Source organism: Columba livia, chromosome 7 (assembly GCF_036013475.1).
Source record: "Columba livia isolate bColLiv1 breed racing homer chromosome 7, bColLiv1.pat.W.v2, whole genome shotgun sequence".
Classification (NCBI taxonomy): Eukaryota; Metazoa; Chordata; class Aves; order Columbiformes; family Columbidae; genus Columba; species Columba livia.
The window spans coordinates 11,196,657-11,205,573 of record NC_088608.1 but is presented as its reverse complement, the minus strand read 5'-3'; the positions used below and the strand labels follow the sequence as shown (position 1 = coordinate 11,205,573).

At 40.2% G+C, this 8,917-nt stretch overlaps 1 long non-coding RNA gene across 1 annotated transcript; it reads left to right on the top strand.

Annotated features, from left to right (window-relative positions):
* The first annotated feature begins 253 nt into the window (after positions 1–253).
* Positions 254–7,861, top strand: LOC110360655 (uncharacterized). The gene is made up of 3 exons (XR_002416705.2): positions 254–393; positions 6,452–6,525; positions 7,726–7,861. It is a non-coding gene; the product is annotated as an uncharacterized LOC110360655 (long non-coding RNA).
* The last annotated feature ends 1,056 nt before the right edge of the window (positions 7,862–8,917 follow it).

Here is an 8,917-nt window from a genome sequence, read left to right as displayed (position 1 = left end):
CATATGCAGACACCTGAAAGTTTTTCATTTTGAATTGGAGGTGAATTTTTCAGCCATTGATAGAGGATGTGTCCTGCAAACTGATTAGGCTGAATAAGGAGGCAAGATGCTGCATTTTCCTGGTACATTGTTTGTCTTACTGAGCACAAGCATCTGCAAAAGATGAGAGCAGGTACCAGTATGAGTCTATGAAAAGTTGTACCCATCACTTTGAACTCTGTCTCTTTCAGGTGCAGTACAAACTGGGTGAACCAGGAGGAGTTGCTGCTGCCCCTTCAAGAGGAAGTCGTCTGCTGGCAGTGATACTTTCCTCACTCCTGGTTCCCTTGGACTGACTGTCTGCTAGGAGCACGAGATACTCTGTTTTAAAGGCTCTGGGACTTTGAAAAAAAGGCAAGTAGAGTTGGTACAAACAAATTTTAAAGATAGCTATTAGCCATTTTACTTCACAGGTAATATGGCACCAAGTAACGCCATTCATAGCATTAGTATTCAACTGTACGTACCTACTTTGCTAATTACATACAGCCAGGTGGTGTATTCTGGACTGTACAGATATGTTTCCCTTTAGTCCAAAACAAATGGACAGACATACCTGATCTCTGCTGAAGTGTGTGACTCTCCATCAATAGTTGATTTCAAATGGCAGTGCACGTGCACAGTATCAACCAGATACATTCCCACTGGCACATGAGCTGTTAAAAGACAGGTGTTTATTATATAAACATTTTCTTTCTGCAGATAGATGTTTATTTGGCATCAGAATACAGAAAGAACATGAAACCCCAAGATAGCCACACAGAGCCTGGCACAAGCTTGGTTTGACCTTCTCCATGCCACAACTGACCAAAGTCTGTGCTGGCAACCTTCGGGAAAGACTTTTCATCTCAACATTTTTAAGCATTCACTCCAAGAAGATGTTGCTCTGCATAATGCACATGCTTTTCTATGCTGATTCCTATCCTAGACTTCATACAACCACTTTCTTGTAAAAGTTCTCATGTCTTACCAATTGGGAATTGCTGCTCTAGACAATCTTGTAATAGCATCAGCATCTCTGCTTTCAATTTAAAATGATTGCTCAGGCCTTAAACACTCACAAAGAACAAGGCCCAATGCTGCCAGTGAACCCACATCTGCCTTCAGCTGAGGGGGCCGGGTGGGAGACACTTGAATTGAGATGAAAGCCACTGAGCTCCATAAGGAGAGCAGACGGTGTCCCTGCTGGGTTTCAAGGGACTGACTCATCTGACTCATTCTCAGCAGAGCTCACATATTTCTCTCTCTTTTTTTCCTTTTTTGTTTGTTTGTTGTTGGTGGGGTTTTTGTTGGTTTTCTTTTTTTGTTGTTGTTGGTTGGTTTTTTTGATTGCACACGTCAGATCAAGAAGGGAAAAAAAAGATTAAAAAAAGTGAGGGATCTCCTATCCTAGTAGAAGCCAGTATGACATAACACTTCATGTCCAGTCACAGTTTCTTCCCAGAGTCCTTGCTAGGACCATTTATCTTCTAGCAGGGTCTTTGTCCTAAGAGCTCTCTAAGATGCTGGAAGTCTACAGTGCCACTTCCTTAGATGCTGATTTTAGATCAGGCTCAAGATAATGAATATTCAGATATGACATTTAGTTAATGCTGTTGTCTAGAATAATCCCGTGCATTCTTAAAGGGCTGCTTGAGGGTTTTTTTTAATTGTAAACATCCTTCATGCAGCTGCTCCAGGGACATGTTTAGGAAACAGCAGCTAGCTGCATTTAAAAGATTTCAACTCATCTTGACCTACATTTAGACTTTTGTATCTTACAAGCCATGGACTATAATCAGCAAAACCCTCAGAGAGCTTATATAGCTTCTGTAGGGCAAGGCACAGGAAACAAATGAAGGATGAAGTTACCTGGCTGAAGTGTTTGGAAAAGTGAGTTACTGAAGCTGAACTATAGGGTTCAGATTATTATCAGGTGATTAGGAGTACAAGGAGCAGAGCTGCATACAGGAGCAAAGATAACCTCTCCTTTTGCCTTGTGCTTTCTTCCTGATTCATTCTCTCACTCAGAATCTTTCTGTAAAATCTTTTAGGCTCCCTTCAGGGTAAGATTCAGAAGGTGCCTAAAAACAATTGAACCTTTATATGTGCTTCCTTCTCATTTAAACTTCTGCTCCAGGAATTGCTTAAGTATAGGGATTGTTCTTGAAACAACTCCTTATTAAACAGTGAAATTGGTAGAATCAGATGCTTAGGAAGTAACTTTGTTGAGAAGGAACACATTCATCCATTTCCCAGAGCCTTTTTTTTTTTCCTGCCATACGAGTGCCTGTTTTTGCAGAATATAAGCACTAATTTTAAAAAGCAATGCAGCTTCTAGCCTCTTGAGATTAGAAGATAATCTTCTAAAAGTGTGCTACTATAATATCTTCCCAAATCCACAGGCAGAATAAATTATCATCCCCCATCCTGCTTGTGCCTTTGCTGACCATGAACACATAGAAAGCTTTGAGAAGCCTGTGGGTTTCATGCTGCAAGTAGAGATTGAGTACCTAAGGAGGGAGGAAACCAAGAGGTCAGACACAATGAGTGCTAACATTGACATATAACGTTTAGGACAGCATTAGTTCACTCAGTTCAAGAGCAAGAAAAATGAATTGGATTTGTCAGCAAAAGACCACATAGGCAGTTTAGGCATAACTGGTAACATGTACATGTATCTGAGTCTTTATACTTTTAGGTTTGTTGGGAAAAGGCAACAGGGCACTAAATGTTTGGCTGTTGGGGAAATTACAGATTTGGAAAACCAGCAGCTGTTTTATCCTCTTGTATTTAAAGGCTGCAATAATGTATAAGCTAGTGGCATAAACAGCAAAAAGCTAGCAATTTCACTGGTTTTAATAGCAGCTAAAATGTACAACTGTTCAGACTAGCAGACCAAATGTTTGGTTGGGCTGCAAAAGTTCTGCACCATCATTTTTCTAAAACCACTGGTGGTGGCAGAGAACCTCCACTTCTATACATTAAAACATTAAAAACATTAACTACTTCTGACTACTGCTGAATTATATCAATCAGCAGAGTCCTATTTGTTTTAATGTGAGTCAAGTGGTGGATAAAGAGAGTTGGTTACTCTGTCTTGTGCAAAAAGGCATCAAGAAAGAGGTACTGACTGAGGCTAGATTAACCCCACAAATGAAAGACAATCAACAGAAAGACAATATTGCCACTTTGCTTCATGGAGTTAGCTTTATCCTTTTCTTCATGAAATGAAAACATACAGTACTGGCACATATGGAAAGACAGAGCTTTTTGTTCTGAAGCTCTCACTTCTGCAGAACTAAGTTCAAATTGATTAAGGGGGTTCTGAGGTGAATCAGAGGCTAGAAAAATTCAGCAAACACGCTTATTAACCATTTCTACCAGAGCATACTGACGTTCTGCCCAAGTAATAGCTGAGCACTAGAGAGCTGCCGTTACATATGCAGTTAGTGCCCATTCCCATTCCATACAGAGACCAGCCAAGCCAGCTGCAGAGTATAATTTACTTTTATTACAACCTTCAGTCTCTAATCTCAATTTCTAACCTAAAGAAAGAACTACTGGTAATGGCTACATGGCTACAGCATGATTACAGAGGTCCACAATATTCTTGCCCTTTTTTTTTTTTTTTAAATACAAAGCTTAAGAGCCATGCAAGTAGTCCAAGCCTTGGGAATGAAAGGTAAGAACAGTGTGATAGAAACTACTCCTGGTAAGTCTCGTATAACACAAATTCATTATCCTGAAGAAGAAAACACGATAAATTGTGAAGGTATATTTGAAGGTTGACTAATTCATGGCAATGAAGTTGTTATTTGGCAAAGCTCAGATTAGGTAACTTTAACAGGAGAGTAACATATATTTTGTAATTAAAAGTTTTTGCCAGGAAATTTTGTTGCACTTATCAGCCAATAGTCAAACAGTAGAAATTCAAGAGGATTTTATAGCTACCTGGAAATGCAACACATGTCTGACTATGCTCCTGTGCACATTTGGGATTGCCAACCACCCACAGCAGAATCTCCACATAAATAGTTCATCTATATTTGGGAAGCCAACTCCAACTACACTGTAGATATACCTAGGCTTCTGAATTTATAGCTAGACCTCTGTTGCAGAGCAGGTGAAAACATGCAACTGGTGGGGGGAAATGCTTCACACAGGATTTCCCAGCCACTTCTAGAACAACTGTATTTACACATCATTCATAAATGGCATGTAATTCTCAGGATACCATACTGATGTAGCTAATACAGTTCACAGATCTATGGAGAGAGAAAATGAATTCTTTATTTGTCCCCTTTCCTTCTTTTTGCCCTAAGAAAAACATTTATTCTTACCACACATAATGAGAGAAACCAATCCTGCTATATCAGTGCCTTAGCTGGGAGTATTGTCAGCAAATTCCATCTAGACTAAGAACTTTAAGTCCCTGTGGTGTGTCAAATTTCTGAGACTTTAAGTTAAAAATGAGTTTGAACAGATTAATGAGCTGGGGCTTGAAGATAAAGCTGGCTTCTCTGAAAGAAATGTGTTTTACACAGTATTAAGTGTGCTTGGTTCCTCTTTTATTCAAAGGAAGCAAAGGAGTTTTGTGAAAAGAGTCTTCAATAGGGTCTTTTCCTTTTAAAACTGTGGAAGAGTTCCAACCAGTCTGTTGCATTGGCTTGAACTTTGTTTTTCTCCAAAGCAAGAACCATTTAGTTTTCAGTGGCTTCCACATTTTTTCCTCCTCCTTTTGTGAAATGTGCCAGTGAAGTCAAGTGGGTTGTATTAACTTAACATTTTTCCAAACATTCACACTTAGGACCAAAAAAGGGAATATTTAATAAACACGACCAGGAGTATGTTGGAATGTTGATGTTCTGACGATAGTAAGAATTTTCAGTCATAAGGTCTAATTAAATATCCCAAGTTAGAAATACTTTCAGTGACTGTTACGTCTCCTTGTTATCTGGTCAAATATTTTTAAGTCAGCGCAAACTGCTTCTGTGCCAATGTGATATTTTTAATGTGAATAACACACATGCAGAAGAGACTGTATTAAAATTCACATAGGTTAGCGACATTTTGGCATTTTAAATTTAATCTGAAAGCACCAACCTATCTTTATGCACAGGGGGCTAAGTAGTGACGAAATGGCTCTGCAGTCGTGGTCATATATGTTTGTTTATAGCAAACTTTTTTAGTCTAAGAAAAAAACTGTCTGCATGGTCTAAAATGGGAATTTGGACTGCCATTGCTGATATTCTTGAATTTCGATGGAATGAAATGAAAGGTAAATAAAGACATAATGTAAGACAGTTTTCTGAAAGTACCATGTGGTGGTATTATCCAAGAAGAAAGCATTTTTGCCAGCATTAGATAAAGAAAACAAAAATGAAACACAGAGATAACAAATGACTAATTAACCACTTCTTCTGATTGGGAGCAATATAATTCTAGTAGTGCACAGATAGTCAGAGCTGCTTTGTATTAACAGATAAAACAAAAAACTTTTAAAGAGACAATCAGTGCTCCAAGAAGTATCTCATCTAAGTAGACAAGTTAGACAAAGGGATATCATTGTTTTAGAATTAGGGAACTGAGGCACAAAATAATTGTCTTGTCTGCAGCCAGTCTGTGGTAAAATGATAATTGAATGCAGATTTCTTCGCCACATGCACATTCTCTATCTATATTCCAACTGGTCAGCTGAAACAGCCTTTCATTACTGCTCTGTCAACATACCAAGAATTACACAAGACCATGAACATTTCATATGTTTGTTTCAAATCCACTTATCCCACCACAGCATTTAAAAGCATGTAGTCAGTGAGCAAATCCTTACCATAGGCACAGTGAGTTCTCAAACCTAGAGAACAGGTTGGAAGTTTACAGTCCATCTGGAGAATCCTCCCCCTGCAAAAATCCCACCGACTTTCTATTGTGGACTCCAGCTTCCTTTTGCAGGATCAAGTTTTTCTTTGAAAGAGCTTTAAACAACATTTGCAGCTCTTCTTCCTATGGCTAGAATATGAAGCCTCACTTCTGTAAGGCAAGATCTATATTCCAACTGTATTATTACCCTGCCTTTCCTCATACAGTGAATGGCACTCACCTGTCCTAACACAGCAAACAGTATCATTCATAGAAAGAGTAAGACCATCACAGCACACCTAAAGGCAGTACATGCAATTCTCAGCTCTACCAGCAACCAGTAAAAGCCAGGAATTAATCCTATTTGTAAGTGTCAATATAGTCTTTGGAGAAATTACGCAAGGCAGTAACTACAGGAAAGTTTTGGGAGACCAAGCTTGTCCACTTATCTGAGCTCATTGACTCAGATAAAACAGGCGATTCACAGTCAGACTTCACTTGTAGGCTGTAACACAAGGAGGATACAAGGTGTTTCCCAGCTCCTTCTAAAACAGTGTCTTTTCTTTTGTAGACCTGTGACAATACCTCACCCAGTGGGACTTCGCAATCCTCCTGCAGTACAAATATACAACTGCTCAAAGCCAGGTAATTTGCTTTGCTAAACACAACCTGCTCCAAAGCATTTCTATGTTACACATTCGTGTATTTTATTAATACACATCTTAGCCTACTGGGAATAAGGGAGGAGAAAGCACTTAGAGAACGAAGAGTGAAGGCCTCCATTTGCTTATTGGACAAACAAGCAGCTATTTAAGAACTTCAGCACATGAGCAGTGACATAAACAGCATTTCAGATGCTTAAAATGAGGAATAGTAATAATAATAAGAAAAAGCAATTGAGAACATTTTGGTCCCTGCTTCTCTTCACTTGAATTCTAGAACTCACTTGATCTTACTTTGCATGACAAAAAGCTTAGCATAAGGGAAAATTTACCAAATGTATAATTCCTTAGGAAACTGAGGGTGCCAAATCAGTATTTGTTACCCTCACAGACTTTGGAGTAATGCTCCAGGTACAAGCTTTAAAAGAGTGATAGTGTAGGATATAGGGTCCTCCTCGGTCACAGTGTGAAGAAGTTGCTGGGCAGAGACACAGGACAGCGTGGTGCTGAGGATGCTGCAGCCGCGTGAGCCCAGCGCTGTGCCACCCACCTGGGACTCGCCAGAGCAGCACAACCGCCATGCGGCAAGCAATGCATAACAGCAAGTCCCCATATAGCTTCTCTAAAGAGATGACTTAAACTACAGAAGAATCACTAATACCCTTTTAAAATTACCTGTGTTAATTTTGAAGACTTGGCATTTGCTGGTGTCCATGGACACATTCAGATTCTTTCAAGTCATGCTAGTTCTCTGAACCGAACGTGTCCTGTGGCAAGGAGTTCCATAATGTAGCCTTGTGTTGAGAAAATGTATCTTAAACAAATGTTGGCTGTTGCATTTCCAATACAGCTTATGAGAATCAGAAAAGTAATCTGTTCTAGCTTAAATTTTGCTTCTTACAAAAACACCCCACTGCCTTCTTCCACTCCCCACCCAAGGAAGGTTATGGGATGCCTGGAATCTGCTTGCAGGGCTGACAACTACACAAGACAAATTCTTGTTCCTTTTTCTGTGATTGCAAAGCAATGAGTAAATTACAATAGTCATGTTCCTAATATATCCTTCTGCTGTCAGCATCTTACACCACCAGAGGAGGCAGGTCTAAAGCGTAACTCGAAAACATATAACTGTTTGCCATAGCTCCAAGGCATTAAGGTATTACCAACTATACTATTCCTGCAGGCAACCCCTGTGTAGAGGAGATGGAGACCATGATTAACAGTGCCCTCTCGTGACTGATGGAACAAAAAACCCTGGTTATAAACCCTCTGGTCCCCTTGATGAGATGTATTACATCAGCAGAGTGCTTTGAAGAAGAAGATGAAGCATGCAGGTGAGCTAGTTTTCATTATGGATAGAAAATGAATAAACTACACTCCAAATAAAATCATTCCCTGTATCAACAACTTCCAAAGCAGTGATTGGCTGACAGAACGGATCAGTGAACTCCAGCCAGCAGAAAATAACAACAACCAGAACTTGTTATGTGACAATTATAGTTAGCAGTTGCAGAGGACACAGTTGCATTTTTAATCTGATACCTAGGAAACATCTTTTTGGGGCTAATGGGCTATTTTGCCTGCCTACAAGCCTGACATGACACCATCAGCATGTGCACAGCTGAATTTTTGTTCCAGGAGTTAGATCTTTTCCTCCATCTTCAGAGGAAGGACTCCCTTCTCTGCTAGGAATGAAACAGGGCTCTCCAAAGAGATTGGGAGGTAGATGAAAAGCAGCTGACTCTGCCATGTGTCCACCCTTAAGCCAAGTGCAAAATGACTTCAGAGTGGTCTGAAAATGGGGAGAGACTGAGCACAAAAATGACTAACAGCCTAGAGACACACATAGCACCAAGAAAAATGCAACTACATTCTTCTCAGATCTTTCTTGGTTCATCTTCCCATTCCCATCCCACATGCTCAGGGTAAAATACACCATATCTGCTTGCTCTTGCTCACGGCACTGCTCCGGCGTCACTACGAATTACTGTTCCAGGGGCAGCTTCTTAATACCACTTACGCTCTTCCTTTCACCCATGCTAGGAAAAGAGTCTTTTAAAAATGACTTAATTGTCTTCCTTGCAGCAGCGAACCAGCACACATCCAAGTTGGCATCCCCTTTCTTTGCAGCCCTGCAGTGAAATATTGGGTATTCAAGTCACCTCTGATCAAAAGAATTACTTTTGTCAGGGCTGCTTTATGCCCTTGTAGTTGCTAAGTTTTTGGCAGCCAAATCCAAGTGAGTACAATTCTAGTAAACACTCTGTTTTCAGACAGCATTTCTGCAGCTCGGTGTCTGTTTGAGCCGTGCCAGCTCCACAGGCTGCCAGCCCCAGCCAGCACCAGGACAATCTGAGCCCTGTCACGCTGCAGTG